The 21,209-nt window shown below is 40.5% G+C and overlaps 2 long non-coding RNA genes across 6 annotated transcripts; both read right to left on the reverse strand.

The window, feature by feature from the left end:
* Positions 1 to 11,648: 11,648 nt before the first annotated feature.
* Positions 11,649 to 13,210, reverse strand: LOC131249250 (uncharacterized). 2 transcript variants are annotated; one of them, XR_009172760.1, is made up of 5 exons: positions 13,008 to 13,210; positions 12,699 to 12,878; positions 12,477 to 12,568; positions 12,261 to 12,312; positions 11,649 to 12,030 (listed from the first exon to the last, which is right to left on the reverse strand). It is a non-coding gene; the product is annotated as an uncharacterized LOC131249250 (long non-coding RNA). The 2 variants fall into 2 exon arrangements; XR_009172761.1 differs by lacking the exon at positions 12,261 to 12,312.
* Positions 13,211 to 13,355: 145 nt separating this feature from the next.
* On the reverse strand, positions 13,356 to 18,406 carry LOC131249251 (uncharacterized). 4 transcript variants are annotated; one of them, XR_009172765.1, is made up of 5 exons: positions 18,200 to 18,406; positions 18,016 to 18,068; positions 16,490 to 16,871; positions 13,653 to 14,142; positions 13,356 to 13,478 (listed from the first exon to the last, which is right to left on the reverse strand). It is a non-coding gene; the product is annotated as an uncharacterized LOC131249251 (long non-coding RNA). The 4 variants fall into 4 exon arrangements; XR_009172764.1 differs by lacking the exon at positions 18,016 to 18,068 and having other exon boundaries at positions 16,490 to 16,868; XR_009172763.1 differs by lacking the exons at positions 18,016 to 18,068; positions 18,200 to 18,406 and having other exon boundaries at positions 13,653 to 13,732; positions 16,490 to 16,963.
* Positions 18,407 to 21,209: the final 2,803 nt, after the last annotated feature.

Here is a 21,209-nt window from a genome sequence, read left to right on the forward strand (position 1 = left end):
ATATGAGACTTTTGATTGTTTTCTTAAATATAAAGCTGAGATGGAAAATCAGCTTAAGGAAAAGATAAAAATCCTTTGATCGGATTGAGGTGGCGAGTATATATTTGAAATGTTTAAATCATATTATGAAAACGTTGGCATTATTCGACAGTACACAATGGCTTATACTCTACAACAAAATAGTGTAGCATAAAGAAGGAATAAGATATTATTGGATATGGTTAGATTGATGATGACACAAGCTAATCTCTCTACCACATTCTGGGGAGACGCACTGTTAACAGCCGTCTATGTTCTTAATAGAGTCACATCCAAATCCATTCCTAAGACCCCATATAAGATGTAGTATGGAAGGATTCCTTCTCTAACCAACCCACGCCCTTGGGATTTTTTGGGATATGTTTTACTACCTACTCTACATAGGTAAACTTGATAGTAAAATTATTGAATGCGTATTCATAAGGTATTATATGCATTCAAAGGGATAAGTTTTAGTTTATGAGGACCATGGACGATGGATTGAGATAGAATCTCATGACGTGACTTTCGTCAAAGATAGATACCCTAGCCAAATGATGCAAAAGGTTCCAATATAAATCTTTTAAATACCCGATATATCTCAGGAGAGTGGGAGTTCTGCTTCTCAAAATGATGATGCTCATATAGTTCGTCAGGACAGTGGGAGAACATCTCAACAGACTCCTGAGTTACGTCGAAGCAAAAGATGATTGATTTCCCGAAGATACTTTAATATTGAGGGGCAGACATTCTCTTGCATTGCGGTTGATGATGATGAACTTGATTCGTATCAGGATGCATTATTATCTTCTAACTCGGCCGATTGGGTGAGTGCTATGGACGAAGAGATCGCTTCCATAGAGAAGAATAAAGTCTGGGAACTTGTTGATCTATCTTTCAATCGCAAAGCGATAGGTAATAAATGGGTACTAAAGATCAAAAGAAAGACAGATGGTACAGTGGACAAGTATAAAGCACGATTAGTTGCTAAAGGTTTTGCACAAAAAAAAAACATTGATTATGAGGAGACCTTTTCACCTGTTGCAAAGTTCTCTTCAATCCGCATAATCTTGTCCATTGTCGCAAGTTTAAACTTAGAGCTACATCAGATGGATGTAGAGACCGCATTCTTAAATGGTGACTTGGATGAAGAGAGATATATGCAATAAGCCATGGGTTATGTGGACAAAATGCATCCAAACAAAGTCTGTAAATTGTTGAAATCTATATATGGGGTGAAGCAATCTTCAAGACAGTGATACATGAGGTTCTACTTAGCCATCACCACTTTTGGATTCACAATGAGTGAAGAAAATCATTGTGTATACATGAAACAGTCTGGAAGATCTTTTTTGATATTATCTCTATATGTAGATGATATCCTGCTAGCTAGTAATGACATTCAATTGTTGATATTGACTAAAGATTGGATATTCTCAAACTTTGAGATGAAAGATCTTGGTGAAGCCAACTTTATTCTTGGGGTAAAAATCATCAGGGATCGCCTTAAGAAATTTTTAGGCTTGTCTCAAGCCACCTATATACAAAAAATCTTAGAGCGGTTCAGGATAGAAAATTCAAAAGCTGTTGAAACCCCTATGGATAAAGCTACCAAGTTAGATAGAAAATCGTGTCCCCATACTGAAGCTGAGAAATTGGCTATGTCCTCAGTACCTTATGCAAGCGCAGTAGGGAGCTTAATGTATGCTATGCTTTGCACCAGACTGGATATTAGCTATGCAGTTGGCATAGTTAGCCGTTATCAGAGTAATCCGGGACAGTCTCATTAGCAAGCCATCAAAAGTATATTCCGCTATCTCAAAGGAACAAAAGACCTAATGTTGTATTATGAACGCACTAGCCTCGAGCTCAAATGATATTCTGATGTTGCTTGGGGTAATGATGCCGACGAGGGAAAGTCTACTTCGGGATATGTATTCTTACTTGGAGGAGGAGCTATCTCATGGTCGAGTAAGAAATAGACATCCACAACTCTTTCATCTATGGAGGCCGAATACATTGCATGTTTTGATACAGTTCAGGATTGTGTATGGGTTTGCTGATTTCTACTAGGTCTGGGTTACATGTCACGCCCCAAACCCGGAAATCGGATTCATAGAAATCCCGATTGCCGAATCTGGTGCCGACAGCCTCCGTAGTACCCCATTCTCGGATCCTAGCGTTCACACGCCAGATTCCGATCCTGGGATCCTACAAGGAGGATTTTTTTTGCCAATGTACATTTATCTCGTAATAAGCATAACCACAAGTATACCCAAATCATAAAGGCAACATCATCATCACATATCCACTAATATAATCATTTGAATACAATGCTGAAAGGGAAATACATATATCGAAATCAAAGCTCCAGAATACAACTGCACGCTCCAAGCTCAACGCTGCTGCAACCTAAAAACACCTGCACGCATCTATCGTGCATAAGCTTATAGAAAGCTTAGAGGGTGGTGTAAGTGTGTGCACAAGGTAAGTGCCAAGTATTCGATACAATGCCATTATCATACAAACTGGAAGTACTGGTAATCCATAAACCGTACAATATCGGAATAAGGAGAAATACTGACAAGAGCAGGAATTATCTGAGTAAACAGAAATACTCACAAGATCATAGATCATACGATAACAGAGTAAGCGGAAATATGAACAAGTCCATGAGCCAATCGATATATACGCAATATATAACAGCTACGCAAACGAGGAGTCATAAAGAGCCAAATATCAAATGTAGAGGATGCAATACAATATACATTTCTGATGAGTAACACAAATAGCATCAGTCGTACCTAGACCATATAACCATATAAATGCAATTGGGTATATAATTCCTTATGTGTTCACAAACACGTCAGCCATATCTAAACCATATAAATGTAGAAACACAGTAACCCAAGATGTCGTATGCCGCGGATGTGATGCAATATGCGGTGCGGATGGAATGACCATACTGGAGTGTGAAGTCGGGATGGTAGTACGTAGTATCGCAGGCTATGGGGTCCATCACAAGAGACTTCTATCCAAACCAGTCCCATACCCAAATTTGGATAGTCAGACTCAATGTGGTAGACTCCTAATCTCAGGTTAGTCGCGCGCCCCAACCGAAATCCTGGCCATTGCGAAGGCACACGTATCAACTAGTTGCTTACCACCAACCCGAGTAGATAGTGAATGAATGAATGCATGAATGAGTATGCAACTCCTGCTCACTAAATCCACATATCCGGTTCATCTCTGGGATCATCACCGGGGTTTAGTACACTCCAAATGGCACCGCCGCTCTCCCAGCCGCACAGTCCAAGTGAGCATAAGAAACCTCACTATCCGCCTTGCCAATAGTCTGCCAATACCTATCCGGCACGTCGATAGCGGACCCATTCACGAGCTGGTCAAACTTAGCCTAGTATTGCCCCCTACCCTCGGGCGAGTAAGGCCACACCCCCTCCCAACCGACCACGACACAGTGGGAGACGCGGCCTCCTGGTATTTGGCACTCGGGCGCTCATGTATCCACTCGGTCTCGACGTTGGGGCGTCTCCTAGCCACGGAGGTTTAGGGATTTTCACCCAGGGACATCTATGGCGCCCGTATGCTAGAACCAAACATTTTCGGTGTCCTATTTGGCCATCCACGATATGCCTGTGGAGGCTACGACCCTGATATCGCTAGGGCGTATAGTAATCATAATGCGAGATGCATGAGTCATACAATCCAGTCATGCATCAGTCCTGCACATACCGTGTGCTCATGTGAGATAACCTCCACCTATCAGGGAGTCTCATAACAACATGCTCAATGACATATGCAATGATCAACCACCTCTCATAACAAACATGCAGATGATGCGTATGGGCATGTATCATGATGCTATGCTGTCACATACTCATAACTGGTATCCACAACCAGCATCGATAATCGACCTCGACCATGTGGACACTTAACCAACATTGCCCCCAAGGAATGGCCTACATAGAGTCAAACATATAATGGGCCCACGGCCTCACACAAGGGCCTAATATACAACACAATAGGTCTTACTCAAAGGCCACATATACACAACAGGTGGACCCTGCTCATGGGTCTAATACATATCACAATGGGCCTTGCCCATGGGCCATGAATACATCACAATGGGCCTTGCCCATAGGCCTCAAACACAGGACATGTGGGCCCTACACATGGGTCTTGAATTCATTAAATGGACCATGCATCATAGGCTTAATACATATTACAATGGCCCTCAACTACGAGTCACATATACATCATGCAGGTCTCGACAATCGGCCATGGCAATCAAATTCGATACTCAGAATCGGCCTCGACAATCAGAACCGGCCAATACAATCGACCTCGACAAATTGACACCGATAATCTACATCGATAATTAGCACCGACAATCAGCTTCGATAATCAACACCGACGACCGGTCACATAGACAAGACTGGGTCCATAGATGAACATCTGATCAATCATAATATAAAGATCAACCCTCGACCATGGTTATATCAAATCTGGTAGCATGGAGCCATCCGTCCATGGTAAATGGGGCCCACTTATTTGGGTTAACCCACTAAGAGAATGATGAGAATGGGCCTGATAAGGCCTAAGGAAGGGTCACAATGTGGACATCCAACCATCACTGCCCAGCAATGTGGACATTTAACCAACATTGCTCCCAAGGAGTGGTCCACATAGAGTCAAACATAAGATGGGCCCAAATATCCAACAAGTGAGCCTCAAATAGTCATCACAGGTGGGCCTTACACATACAGCACGTGGACCTACACATCACGGTGGGTCGATACATTGGGCCGCACGCCACACCAATGGGCCTCAATTCAACAAGTGGGCCGCATCAATGAGCCAGAAATACATCTCAATGGGCCTCATCACAAGAGTAGGAATATTTCATAATGGCCTCACTAAATGGGTCGGAAACACATCTCAATGGGCCACGACGTATGGGCCGAGTATATATCACAATGGGCCACGACCCATGGGCCGCAACCCGTGGGCCTCAAATACAAGTGGGCCACATTAATGGGGCCCATATATAAACCTCAGGTGGGCTCTGCTCATGGGCTTCAAATACATAATATGTGGGCCCTACCCATGGGTCTTATACACATCAAATGGGTCACGCGTCATGGGCCTAATACATGTCACAATAGACCTTGCATCAATGGGCCGCCCTAATGGGCCTCGTACACATCAAGTGGGTTGTATCAAATAGGCAGCACTAATGGGCCTCGACCCATGGGCCCTGATATATATATCATAATGGGGTGCCTGCCCTGGATGGCGTGGATAAAGATACATCAAAGTGGGCCTGACAAATGGGCCACAACATACATCAAAGTAGGCCTCATAACATGGTCATACATACATCAAATTGGCCACATCAATGGGCCCCATGTATGTTAAATGGGCCACACTCAATATAAGTGGTGATAATGATTTCCACTACTAAAATTTTCAAGGTCCGCCATAACATTTATTTCCCATCTAATCTAATCATAGGGTCTCAAGATTTCAAAGATAGCCGTTTAATCCTCACCATGCACTATGGTCCACTTGATAAGTAAATCTGACTTATTTTCGTCTCAAACCTAAAAAAAAGGATCATTTTCCAAAAATGGTTGGACGGTTGGATGAAACACATGCATCATAGTGGGTCCCATAGGGATGAAAGGAATAGATAAGTCACATGTTCCATGATGGAGGTCCACAGTTGTGGACACAACACATACATAAATAAGTCTTAAGTAAGACCCACCGAAATGTTTATTTTCCACCCAACCTAGGGCCCAACATACTGTCCATCCAAAATGAGGCCAACATGATGTTTATCTTCCATCCAAACTAGTCATAGGGTCACATGGGCCTAGGGCCCACTGTAATATTTATTTATCATCCAACTTGGGCCACTATAACATCTATTTGCATCCAACCTGTTGATAAGGTCTTATAGACCTGGGGCCCACCAAAATGTTTATTTCCATTCAAACCTGTTGATAAGGTCATACAGACCTGGGGCCCACTACAGTATTTATTTATTTATTTATTTTTATTATTATTATTTTTTTCAACCTTGTGATAGGGTCACATGATCATGGGACCCACTGAAATGTTTACTTGCATCCAATCTGTTGATAAAGTCGCATGGGCCAGGGGCCCACTGCAATGTTTACTTACCATACAACCAGTTTATAAGGTCACGGGGGCCTTTGGCCCACTGTAATATTTATTTGTCCACTAAATTTATTTTTTTTTGGTATGGTTATATGGTCCTGGGGGTCCGCCGTGATGTAGTTCACAAATCCAACCCACTCATTGTGTGTGTCCCACCAATTTAAGGGCCCAAACCGAGTTTCAGGTGGATCCAAGCTGCATGTGGACCCCAGCAGTTGATTCCATGTGACTTGGTACACCACTGCATGAAAGGTGATGGTGTGGGCCATCCGAGAACTTTTTATGACTAATTTTTGGAACCAACGCATCATAAAAGGGGACCTATTAAATGAACGGCATGGATGTAGAACATACATCATGGTAGATCCACAATTGAGGCCAAGGGGGCCCTCCCTATTTCACGATGGACGTCCAGACCCTTCTGGACGTCAAAGCATATTTATTGCTATTATTAATTTTTTTCTTTTTTTATATTAGGTGGGGCCCACATTAATCAGATCCACTCCGTCCATTATAGGTGTCCCATATAATTAGGGGTCCAAACCAAGTTTCAATCACATCCAAAACTCAAGGAGGCCCCACCAGATGATTTTGTATTTTTAGGCATGTTATCACATGATTTTAGATGGTATGGCCCACCTGAGTTCCGTATACAGCTAATTTTTGGGATGGACGGCTGGTCCATGGGGACCCATCAAATGCACGGTTTCGATGTTCAAAAAACATCACGTGGGGCCCACGGCTGGAGCCGTTAGGTCCAGCCAGGCCGTCCGCCCGCCCATGCAATCTTCTGACAGCAGCAGCGTTGCTGCCTTATGATTCTGTGTGTTTTTTTTTTTTTTTCTCTAAATCCAATTTTTCTAGGGAATTTCTTAGGTGGGGCCCTCATCAGGAAAATCTATCCTGACCATTGCATCTCACGGCTCAATATTGACCAAACAAGACCAATATTGAGTATTTTTCAGCATGTAGAATCGTTGGGTGAGTTTTCAACGGTAAAAATTACCATTTCCTACAGTATGGCCCGCTTGATTGTCAGATTAGCCTCATCTTTTGGCTCAACGCCTAAAATGAGATGAGAAGTGAAATGGGCGGCGTGGATTTTATACATACATCAAGGTGGGGCCTGCATGAGCAGCCCACCCCCAAATACTATTCTTCTTCCTCTCCTTTGCTTATTAGTACACCACCATTTCAGTGCACGTACACCACTTTAGCCACTCCCTGTCCAGCGTCCCTTGGACGTTGGACAGCATAGGTATAACACAATCATCATGGTGGGTCCTACGTGTAGGTGGTCCACGTGTCACCAAGGTGGGTCCCACATGAACGTGGCCCACCATATTTAAATCAACTTGATATTTGTGTGTTTCCATCACTATAAAGTAGGGTCCACATGACTTGTACGGTTGGGATAAAACATACCTCAAGATGGGATTCATCCAAGTGGGCCATACATCACAAAAAAAATGAGAGGAAAAGAAAGGAGCACCCACCTCGAGATCTCTTCTTCCTTCTTCCGCCAATGCATGATAGAGCCCCGAAGAAATAATTTCAATGGTGGAGATGATCATTGGATGGTGGAGATGGGAGATAGGGAGGTGGGCCACAGTAGCTCTCTCATGGGAGCCATGGATGTGGGTTGCTCCATGGAGGGATTGCTTGGAATGGAGAGAAGTGAAAGAGAGAAATGATGTAAGGGAGTGATGGGAGAGAGGGATGGTGAGGTAATGGGAATTAATGAGTTTGACTTATGAAGAAAAGGGAAGGTAAGGTGGTATGGTAGGGTGATGTCACCGCTAGGGTGACATCATAGTAATTAATGTTTCTAGGGAAGTACAACAATAGGGATAGGTGGGTCCCACAATCAAGCGATCAACGGCCTAGATAATGCACGGGCCGGATCTTATAATCTGAGCATCGTATTGACGCACAAGACGCATCGTCGGAACCGCGGCGACGGCACGGTTAAAATGACATAGGTCTCATTTTGAGTCGGCTCGGGTTTACAGGATGTGACTCAAGAGCATGCGCCAATGCTATCTACTCGTCCCGGGTCGCCGAAACTCGACTAGAGGGAACCGTAGAAGTTTATGGAATGGTACAGGCTAGGTTACGGGTCTTACATTGTACGAAGCATTCGTCAGCCTATATTTCTGAAGATAAACAATACTTCTACCATTGACTTAGCAAAGGACCCTAAACACCACCAGAAGTCTAAGCACATTGAGATCAAGTATCATTACGTCCGTGATCAAGTGAGAGATAAGAAGGTCGCCCTTAGCTACATTCCTACTAAGGAGACGATGAATGATCCCATGGCGAAACCTATAGCCAGATATCTATTTCAGGTTCACGTCAGGGATATGGGATTGAGGAAAGCTTGAGTGATGTACTTATTTTTAGTACATTTGATCTTTCATTAATGAAGAACACATTCCATTTATTCAGTTTTGAATGCTAATATAAACTAGGTAAGTAGATCATCAACACTTACCTTGAGATCATGTAAGATTTCTATTTTTGTCGGCAAGCCGATCACCCACTCGCATAGGTTGACCAACCTTGAATGTATAAGAGAGGTACATTTGGGGTCATGTTCATACACTAAAGTATGTACTTCTCTTTACTGTTAATAATAAAGGATAAGGATATGAGTGAGTCGAATCCGCCTACAATCTTAAAATATTGAAGATGAGACTGATAAAGTCGAATAACATAATCGCACCATTCTTTTTCATGCAATCAATGTTATGACCTGAATTGATAGCCAGGTTGTGAGGTTATGAGATGAGTCGTACCTCATGTAGAATGACCTACGTATTGTAGACCCGACATACACCTAGTATTATCTACTTTTCGATGTGGATTGCAACCACGTGTTGGGACCTTTTTACCTATAGATTGCTTTGATTCGATCTAATCATTGCAACGTGCGAGTAGCCACTCCCGTACGTGACTCTTTGTGTCCTTAGCTACCCTCCTCTTATGTATAGGAGGATGAGATTAAGTGTCGCTACTTTAGTGTACTATGACGAAAGGTCCTTGATTGACTAGACTCAGTTACGTCAGGAAAGCGGCTTGATTAATTCCAAATTACACATCTACTTGGAGAAAATTCCGTAACAGCTACACCAAGTTTCTAGAACTATAAATACGCACTTGAAGACTTATCCGTCGGAAGTATCAAGTTGTTTTTATTAGACTTTTGCAAACAATATTTTTTCTTAAAAAACATATATACAAGTATTGCTTAAAAATTAATTTTAGTCGAAGTTTATGAAAAATTGAGTTTTCAGAATAACTCAATAAGTTGGATAAGTGCGTATCTTGGTCGAGTACTTCAGATCGGGAGTTAACTCCATCCGGTGTGATCATGCGGACTAGGATAGGCATTGCAAAGCTTGGGTTATTGAGTACTAGTAAGGTGGTCACTTAGTATTTTAACACCTGTAAGCAGATTACGGTGATCCAGCTGGTCCCACACCTCTGATTCTTTTGATCGCGATGTTTGGTTTGATTGTTATTGGGTGAGTTAGATGGACAAATTCTTTATGCCTATCCCACAATGTGATTGAGTGGGAGATGTTGGACATAGGCCAGGGGGGGCCCATTGGTGAGCAATTACTAGTGGGTGGGTCCCATGAGTTTAGGCCTCTTCCAAATTCAAGTTTAAATAAGATGAGGTGATAGGGGTAAGACCAGATAACTTCTGGTCTCATCCAAACTCCCGTCCCTTCCTATAAATAGGATGAAGCTCCCTTGTGAAAAAATCATTAAGGAATAACGAGAGAAAAAGAATAAGAAAAGTGGTATATCGAATTTTGTCCATTTAGCTTGTCTTTAGTACGATTTAAGCCATGGATCGTAATCCGGGACCATCTATACCGTTGAATCAGAGGGGTGAATAGACTCATCTACTCCAGTAGTAAATAAGTGGGCCGCTGGATCTGGAGCGTTCATCTTCAACTTTGTGGAGGTTCTATATCGTGTAGACCGTCAAATCTTGAGGGCTCACACTTCCGCACTTCCTATCAGTAAATATTGTGTCTACTACGCTGGCATATATGATGGTATGTGCATTAGCTGATTTATACCGTTGTGTGGGCTAAAAATTGGTACATGACAACCAAGGCTATCAAAATTATTGATCCAATTATGGATGGAGCATAAACCTATAACTTACACTGAGAGTATGAATTGAATAATCTAATTTGGGCGGTGGAATTTGGATGTTAACTACTTTCCTTTTAACCATCCATTTGATAAACATAGATTGAATGGTTAATATTGGTTGGTCATTAGTTTTCAAGACATGTTATGTCATCAACACACACCTTTTTTGCATGGCGTGGATGGCAGAAGGTCACATATGAGGAGAATCAATCACCGCCATTTTCTAAATAGCGGTGAACCATCACATGTGAGAAAGTCTCCTTAAAGTTAATATCTTCACTTTTGTTAAAAGCCTTAGCAACAAGTCTGGATTTGTATTTTTCGACATTATCCTTTAAGGAAATTGCAGAAGCACACAAAGACTAATCAAGCAGAGTATATACAATCGCATAACCAAGCTCAAACAAAAACAAGATGAATTTTACGTTGAAAAATCCTTGTGAGAAAAAACCATGACACAGACGAGTAATGCACTGTGATAAGCAAAAGTTACAAGAGATGAAGTCTTACCAATTCAAACGGTCTTAGAATCTCTTTTCACAACCATTAAGTATGTTCTTAAACCCTTAGGAATGATTTAGAAAGCCTTAATACATCACCCACCCATCTCAAATCCCGATTATACTTGATATATAGTGTTAAAACTAAAATAGTAAACAACTTAAGCACTTATGCAATTCTGTGTACGTATTCAATGGGACCTTCGATAGCATTGACACTCCATTGAGGATGTGTCAAAGGTATCAACACAAAAACATTCCAACAACCAATAAGAATTTTCTGAATTTTCTCAATAGGATTGAGCATCTGTCGATGGTATCAAGTAGTCTGTCAATGGCATCGATAGACCCTATTACTAATAGATTTAAGACATCAACAACAACACATCTGCCGGAGATCCAAATCAAAGTACACTACAACAATGTTGGCCTTTTCCAGTGGTCAAAACCAACGGCAAAGGTCCAAAAAACTGCTGCTAAGGCTCGGTCGGTAAAGGTTTTACCGGCGGTTTTGCAGGATGCCCTAAATTGTCAGTTTTTTACTGTGATGGCCAAAATGAGGAAAAGCTACAAATAAAATCCGTAGCCATAGAAGCTATGGTTACCGACAGTCCGTAGCCATTGCAATTTTTGCTGTTTCAGTTTTTCCTGCCCACTTCCACCATTGGAAAAAAAAAAAACACGATTGCAGGTAAATCAGTAATGTGTACAAATATAAATGTATAAAGCACACAAGAACTTAATTCAAAATCTTTTTTGGTATAGAATAATTGTAAGCAATCCTTAGTTTTCATCATATGAACTGCTAAAACCTAGTGTGTTAAAGCAAAAGAAAAAGTGTAGAAAGATCTCTCTACACCACTTTATTTATAATGTTGCATGTGAAAGAACCACTCTAATAATACAACCCAGGCCCACTTAATCCAGTCAAAATAAGATCCATAAATATATAATAAATAAATAAATAAATTTGCAGCAAATAACAACAAAGATGTTCTTCATGTTCAGAACTTAAAAGGTGGAAATAATATTGATAATAGAACTTGCAACAGAGTCTATCTTCTGCATAGTTGGCCGGGTGATGTTGGTAGTAGGAGCTGGTTCTTCCGAGGCTTCTATACTTCAGTTGCTGGATCATTTGACAATAAAAGGAGAGGGAAATCTGAACGTTAGTGGTTTAGATTTATGATAAACAAAACTGTGTTTGAAATGCAAATCATCAAGCATATATTATAAGAATCTTCTAGAAAGATCAGCTGAAATTGCTAACTCAAAACATTGCAACTACATTCCTAGCATATAAATCAGGTGACACATTTAATTAAATTAGAGTATGGTTGACATTCTCAATTCACTTACCCTAATATTGGCATCGTCATAACTTATTGTAAGAGAAATTCAGCATTTCTATCTGACAATTTTAAAATAGCCATATCACAGCATTGTCTAGTGTGTATGTGAATCTTTTTGGTATCACATAATTTTTTTTAAAAATAAAAATAAATAAAAAAATAAAAAAATTGGCATCTACAAATATTTATTTGGTTTGCTATGAAAAGGAAACCATAGCCTCACCTGACGAATCCACCAATATACATAAGTTGATATTTTGTACCCTTTTGAAGAATCAAATTTCTCTATCCCACGCAGTAATCCAATCAAACGCCCTAACATTCAAAAAGGAAGTTAGCTGTGAGATGGACCCAGGTACAAAAATCTGTGTGGCATGTTAACAGTCTAGAAAGAGCAGCAAGTTCAAAATGCATTGGAGATGGAGTTAGTGGTAAGAGGTATCACCTGAACGAGGTCAGCCATTTCAGCCCCCATGTTATCATATTTTTGAGCGAAATCAGGGCAGAGAGATAGAGAGAGAGTCGGGGCAGGGAGAGAGATGGAGATACTGTTGTTACAATGTTGTTACTGTCATAAATCTTTTACGTAAATCAGTGAGGTCCAATTTCCATTATATAATATTCACTACAGAATATGAAGACAAATCAAGACTTGCGGATAGACACATTCAAAAATAGAACCAAAGGGACCAAACAGCAGTCCATGGTACTAAAGTTCATGGTATATTAGAAATAAGCAGATCGAATTACTTACCTGTCAACCAGGATGTTCTGAATGATAAGGTTTGACATAGAATGGCCATACTGAGGGTAATCGATAAAGTTCCTATATAAATGAAAAGTTTGACATAGAATGCACCATTCATCTTCTCTGCGATCTTCTTCAGATCATTCCCACGCATCAAGTTCATCTTCCTCGAGTGTATTTTCAAGATATTTGAAGCGGGACTGAAAAACAATCAAACAAATGAGATCAGGACGTCATATGTATTGAGCAGAATTCCACACAGTAGCTAGTGAAATTAAAGCTGGAATTGGTGGAATTATTAGGAGAGATCCAAACAAGGACAGAAGATTCAACCATTAAGTTTCATGTTCCGGGGAAGAACCAAAATGTAGCTTATACCTCTTCGTTGGGATTTGGGAATTCAATCTTCCTATCAATCTGGTCAGGCCTGAGGAGGGCTTGATCCAGAATATTTATACAGTTGGTAGCCATCAAAACCTGGATAGAAGATAAATTTCTGTATGAGTACGACATAGAGATAAAATAGAACTTGATGGTTTCAAGCAATTCACAAGAAAAAAATAAATATAAATATTTTGATCTTGTTGGATGCTTTAAATCCATCAAGTTGATTGAGAAGCTCAAGCATAGTATGCTGAACTTCACTATCACCATTGCCAGTCCCTGATTCCATAGCAGCAGATCCAATACTGTCGATCTCATCCATGAAGATGATTGAAGGGGCATGTTCCCTATAAAAACAGTAAGAAGCCACAATTCACTATATATCGTTGTGAAGAGCAACTCTAGTGGACGGTGTGATCTGTCACTACAACAAAAAAGGCCTTTGCTTCACCCCCAATTCATTGAAATAATATGTATTCCAAACAACAATTGTATATCAACCATCAACTGATAATATGCATATGCAATGAACAATCAGTTTTATGTGAATTTTAAAGTTTTTAAAGTTTGACAAAAAGCATCATCATTAGCCCTGCAGATATATAAGCAAACCAGCCAACTGCCTAGATCCTACACGTTCAAGCTTTGCACAGTGCCTTTTGACCGCCTACATACTGGGACTCCATCTTTTACTAATCCCAACAGAAGTGGCAAGAAACTTTAAGAGCCTGTTGAAGATCAGCCAATGTTGAACCTCCTGTAAACATCAGTTTCATCTAGTTCTATCAGTGTCATGCTTAATCTAACTAACTGACCAAGATTCTTCTAGGTTCAACTAACCATGGCATGTCATTTAGAGAACTATGCAAAAACAGAGGAAGTAAAAGTTGAGGAGCTTATAAAAGCAGTTGCAGACTTAGGTATTATATGTTCTATTTACCAAAAACATACTGCTTTTTAATAGAACAAACCAACAAGAAAAATTAGGACATACATGGGTTACCTTAGCATCTGAAAGCTAGAAAGAAAAGTCCCACTCTTTGAAGAGTTATACACCATTGATTGGAAAATCGTGTTAGAAGCCTTATGCAAGGGATGAGGAGTAAACAAGGGAAATAAGGGTCTCTACTCATGGCTTAGTGGTAGACTCACTAGAGTTTCAACACTAAGGTCATGGGCTCAAGTATCCACTGTGGTGTGTGTGGGTGTGATGGTGTGGTTAAAAAAAAAGAAAAAGAAAAAGCGGTGGGTGATGGCATTGGAACTAACCTCTCCTGACATGATTTAGTTTTAGTTCTGTAGAAATATAAATGATAACAGACAAGTCACCTGACATCATTAATGCATGCGCTAAGCAAACCTTCTACTGTACAAAGAACATACATGAGAAACAGAAATGACTTGTAAAGGACCGGAAAAATACTGTTATAGAACAAGCTTGGTATGAACAAACCTTCTACTGTACAAAGAACATACAGGAGAAACAACAATAATAGAAACTTTCTCAATGGAACAAATAAAGGTCTTTCTGACAACATGTGTCATTGAGCAAAGTGTGGTGTTTCTTTTATCTGAAACTCTGGAAAGCATTGGAAAGACAAAATAAAGGATTTGGATGCAAATAAAAAATAAAAAAAATTCCACCAATTCCTCTCAACCTATCTCTGAATTTAGATATGCCATTCCAAATAAGATAGCCCCTTTCCCTCATCACATTATCCAAAGTTCAAACCCTTACTAATTTACTGTACCTGTTGGCTGTAACCTTTTTCCAAAGGCTACCACGTTTCAAAGTAATTTAATAAGCGTCTGAGTATCATCCATCACATTCTGCCAGAGTTCTTCACAAGAGTTCATTTCCGATTAGTAGGCTCGGAAGGAAACTTGCACCAGGCCAATAATCAATGCCGTTACACACTGATGACATCTGCCAGAGCTGTAATACAATGCCAAGGCCTTCAGGTTGTGTACACAGAAGCAGATTGCACGTGGCACCCGCTGTAGGAATATCCCTGTTGCGTATCTAGGTTGTTTATACATTTTTCCAGCTCCTATTACGGGATGACTGCAGAAATGATAGCGGACAGCCATGCCATGTGTTCAATTTTTGTGTGAGCTAAAAAAATAGAGCACTTCTACACTATGCAGGAAGTAGAACCATATTACTTGTTGTATTTCTGTTCTGTTCTGTTCTTTTTTGCTGCTGCTAGTGGTTGTGGCGGGTGGTGGTTATATATTTAATGCACAGTGCACAAAACCACTGCTAAGTCTCTGGTGTTTCTGGTGTGATGCCAGTCTTAGGGTAGCATCAGTTTTTAGTCTTCTTTTATTACTTAGTTACTATTCAATGCCGCGGAATTATAGTATCCTTGACCCAAGGATTTGATATAGCATTCTTGGGCCCTGAATTCTACTCTGCATAGGTGGGGTTGCAGTGAGACATTAGACATACGGTTAATCTGATGGGTCCACCATGGATGGGAATGCCTCAAAAGTCTCTCATATTGGAAAATCCTAGCCAAATCTTTGGCCTTTTTGCTATTGAATGTTGTCTTTAGCTATTTTTTTTCCCAGCCATCTTTCGACTGATCACAGGTCTAGGGGTTGTACGATTCTCGTGCAACGAGACTTTTGGGGCATTGCCTATTCCACCTGTACAGATCAAGGCTGAGAACAATGCATATCCTTGAATCATAGTCATCTAAGCCATATCCTAACTGATTGAGGTTGGTCGCATGTATCCTTTTCATGCATATTCTCGAATCAAGGACCATATAATTCCTCGTCAACATTTGGTTGGGCTTAATTTCCTTTCATCTTTTCTATTCCAGTTTTCAGCTCCCTTTTAAGTAACCCAACTGTCCATGGCATCCAAAATTGGGCCCACTGCCAATTGCAAATTTGTATGAAGTCCTCATATGAAGAATATATATATATATATATATATATATATATATATATATATATATATAAACAAAAATAGTTCCTCATATACATATATAGGTAGGTTTGCAATCTCTCACAGAATAACAATATAACAGAATCAACTTGCCAAAATTGCTATAAAAGAAAATGTTGATCATCAAAATCAGATGAAAGCTTACTTAGGACCAGTGCAACCCATCGTAGGCCCCAAACCTCCATTCAGCTTCAGCACAAGAAGCTTGTCAAGAAGTTTCTTGGTCTCGGAAAGATCTGCATTTTCATTGATTGTCTGTCGCAGCATTTCAAAAAATACTTCTACCAAATTATCAATATCAGAAGAATAATGCAATAAAGAACTAAAAGATTTTCCTTTTTCTATTGATAATTAAAAATTGCATTTCTACTCACCAGATTTTGTTTCCACTAGTGTACATTTCAATTAAATACAGGAAACATGAAACCAGGAGATCACCTTCATGAGTCGGTGCCAAGCTATCATAATGAACGATGACTTCATATGTCGGAGTAGCTGGGTCTTACTTCATTCAATTTGTTGCGCTTCTCCATTACCATATAACAAGGCAGAAAGAAAAATCAAGTGATGAAATTACCAGATCTGGAGAAATCAACAGAGTTCGATTCGTTCTACCTTAGGGCCTATTTGGATGCCTGTAAGTTGGGTAAGTGGGAAGTGACTTACAGGGAAGTCACTTACAGGTGGTGTTTGGGGGAGCAAAATCACTCTATCAAAAAACTGCAAGGGGATGGGGGTGGGAAGTCACTTCCCTGTAAGTCACTTACAGGCTTAACGGTCAGATTTTTAAAAAGAGGGGAAGAGGGAGAAACGCACCAACCCACCAAATCTCTCTCCGTCTCTGCAATCTCTCACAGCAGTTACTGCCTTCCGTCTCTTCTCCTCCTAAAACGGTAGGGTTTCATCTACCCTTTTTTTCTCCTTTGAAAACGGGAGTAGTTCGACGTTACTCTATAAGGCACGCTAGCATCCAAACAGTCACTTATACGCACCTGCATATTTTTTCACACGTGTCATGGGCCTCTAATCCGAACGGATCATGTGATACAGCATCCCATGAAACCGTCAGGGACTGTGGCCTGTGGTTGGTGATCCTGTAAATCGTTTATCTGGTTGGTCTCACCGTGGCCTGTGGTTGGTGATCCTATGATGTACTCGCAGTGTTGGTGAATCTCTTAGATCAATCAAACTCCTCATTAGAAAGAGAAAACTTTGATGAGAGTGGGAGATGATACGTGGCCCTTGGATAACAATTGCACAATTGGAATAAGAATTTAATGAAAGATTTTTTATTAATGTTTTTAAGTTTATTCTCAATGCTTAAATTGAGTTACTCCGTGAGCCCACTTTTATAGCCCACTTGATGATTGGTTTAGCTTAATAATTATCTCAAATATTCATCTTGATGGGCTAAACAAAATAACATATCTGATCCCATGTTTTTTTTTATATGATTATAACATTTTAGAACGATTCCCCAATCTAAGCTATGCTCGATGTGAATATACAGCTTTCTACACGTAAGTAACTTACAGGTTATCCAAACAGAAAAACTAACTTACCTGTGACTTACAACTAACATCCAAGCAGGTTACCTGTAAGTAACTTTCACCTATAAGTCACTTACAGGTAAGTCACTTAGAACTTAAAAGAACTTACAGGCATGCAAACAGGCCCTTAGATAATGAGACACCATATTCAGGAATCCAGATTTCTCATTTTCACTTTTTTTTAAAAAAAAAAGAATAAAAAAAAAGACATGAAATCTTATCTTGTTGAGCCATTTCATCAAATAGTTAGCATTCCTGAAATCTGAAAGAGCGACAGAAAGAGATAGAGAGAGGAAGAGATCAACCTGTAGAGAGGAACTTTAGATTGCTTCGATTTTAAGAAATGCCACAAAAATCTGAAAAGGGGCTTTTGAATGGTGCGTGGTTCCTTCGGGCGGCTGCTCCAATGGAGATCCGAGTCAAATGATGACGCGAGGGAGATAGAAGAGATGGTGGAGATGCGTTGGACAGAGAGAGAGGGAGGCGAATGAGAGAGATGGAGCAGGTGAGAGAGATGGAGTAGGTGAGAGAGAGAAGAGAGGGAAATGGAGATCGGGAGAGAGAAAGAGAGGGAACGGGGGCGGAGAGAGAGAGAGAGAGAGAGAGAGAGAGAGGGAAATGGAGATCGGGAGAGAGGGAAAGAGGGGAACGGGGGCGGAGAGAGAGAGAGAGAGAGAGAGAGAGAGAGCAAATGAGGGGGACGGTTAGGGTTATTGATACATTCGGCCCCCTTTGCCGGCAGTGCACGTTGGGCGGCAGAAAAAATCGGCCGGCAATGCCGGACTTTGTTGTAGTGAGACTTGGAGGTGCATTGGCCTTGATTGCAGTTGCAGGATCAACCATTCTGTTAAGAGATTCAAAATCATGTAAGCAGCTACCAGCCCACATCACCTGACACTGCCGATCTCCTGCCGTTGAACTATATAATAACAAATCAGGGAAAAACCCATAAGAAAATTGCAAGAAAAAATAAAGTCCTCTTCAAGATGGGCCAAGAGCTACTGGACACATTTTAATGTAGTAAGCAAGCACGTACTGGAATAAGTGAAAATAATGGACTTATAAACTACTTTTTTTGGAAGGAATGGTTTGTCAAACTAACCTCTAAGTAAAATGCAACTGCAACAAAGAGGAGAGAGTGACATTCCAGAAGAGGAGACCTATAACAACAACTAGGATTGGTTGTCAGTTTTGAAAGTTGAACAGATGGCTCCAACAGGAAGTAGAATCAACCATCCTTCCAAAAACTCACAATAAGAAGAAGACGTCTACCAGCTTTGTCCACTGACTAAGTAGTAATTACAGTAGCAACAACCTAAACAAAAATACGCCTCTACGACCTAAACAAAAATATGTATCAGCTTGCATGATTAGGACCAAACATCAGTAACATGCACAGAATAAGAACACGAGTGAGAGAGAGATTTATGGGTAGAGAGAGAGAGAGAGAGAGAGAGAGAGAGAGATTATGAGTTTAACTCCTGTAAGTTATGGTTTGATAGATGGCTTCCACAAGAAGTGTATTTGATTTACCTTATAAATAAAGGACATCAAAAAATAAACACGAATTATATTTCAACTGTAGAAGAAAAAAAAACTAATACAGTTACTAAAAGAAGTCAGATATAAAAGAATCACAATTTCTCAACGAGGAAATATCTAGCAAATTAAGGGCCTGTTTGGATGCCTGTAAGTTGGGTAAGTGGGAAGTGACTTAGGGAAGTGACTTACAGGGAAGTCACTTACAGGTGATGTTTGGGGGAGAAAAATCACCTGTAAGTAACTTACAACCTGTAAGTCACCTACAGGTAAATCTACCAAAAAACTGCAGGGGAATGGGGGTGGGAAGTCACTTCCCTGTAAGTCACTTACAGGCTCAACGGTCAGATTTTTAAAAAGAGGGGAAGAGGGAGAAACACACCAACCCACCAACCACCATTATAGCCATGAAGCTCCAGCCATTGAAAACGGCAATTTCTCTCCATCTCCGCAATCTCTCCCCCTCCCTCTCTGCAATCTCTCTCCGTCTCTGCAATCTCTCGCTACAGTTACCGACTTCCGTCTCTTCTCCTCCTAAAACGGTAGGTTTCATCGACCCTTTTTTTCTCCTTTGAAAACAGAAGGGTTCGCGTGCTGAGTAATCCATAAAATCTGTGGGATCCACCATGATATATGTATTTGATCCACACTGTCCATCCAATTTAGTACTTAATTTTAAGTCATGATCCTAAAAATTAGCTATATCCAAAGATCAAGTGGACCACAACATAAGAAATAGTGTGAATTGAGTGTGTACCGTTCAAAATTTTTGGGGGGCCACAGAAGTTATGGATCAAGATGATTTTTTTATTTTTTTTTCCCTTCATCCAGGCGTTCATGACTTATGAACATGTTGGATGACAAATAAAGATCTCTATGGGAACTAGAAAGGTTTCAACGATCCAATCAGTATTTCCACTTCCTGTAGTATGGCCCACTTGAGCTTTGGATATTCTTAAATTTATGGCTCAATGTCTAAATCTATATGAAAAAAATGGATGGACGGATTGGATAAACCGTATACATTTACAATGGGCCCAACTGAATTTACTTAGTATACTTAGTATAAACAAAAGTAACACGGTAGTGGGTGTTACCCCTGCCGTGGGCCCACCTTGATGATGTGTTATATATCCACTCCGCCAAACTGTTTCTCCATCCGGCATTTTAGGCCCACCTTGCTTGTGTTGCCAGGTTTTTCACGGAGGAAGAAATGACATGTTAAAATATGCTGCAGTTTCTCCATCAGGGATATTAGGCCCACCTTGCTTGACATTTTTAGATGGTTTATATATTTCTAGTTTGCATGGACTGCGGGGCATTTCCATTCATAGTAGAAGCCCATTGAGATTTGATTGGTGGGACGTATGCTTACATTGTAAGTTTTCATTGGCCAACAACCACAATTCCCTTATATGGACCAGTGGCCTGGATCAGAAAACCATGAATCCATCATGTATCTGGTACATAAATCCTATTTATTCTTATGGCCCTTGCAACCAAGGCCATTGTTCAAATGGACCCACTATGGATGGACCATGTCCCAATTCTTCACTTGATCATTAATAACTGTTCAACTGCAAATATGCACGGTACATTTGATTCTTGATTTCTATAACTGGAGTCATGGTTCAACAATCTAGATGAATAGGCCGCAGTAGGGCTGACCATGGATAGCATTTCTTCAGTTTAACGCGGGCCATTGATGTACACTTTGGAATAAGTCCTATTCAAAGGAATGAATGGTTGGAGAGGATGATTCCCAAGTGAAAAGTT

This window comes from Magnolia sinica, chromosome 6 (genome assembly GCF_029962835.1).
Source record: "Magnolia sinica isolate HGM2019 chromosome 6, MsV1, whole genome shotgun sequence".
In the NCBI taxonomy this organism is placed as follows: domain Eukaryota; kingdom Viridiplantae; phylum Streptophyta; class Magnoliopsida; order Magnoliales; family Magnoliaceae; genus Magnolia; species Magnolia sinica.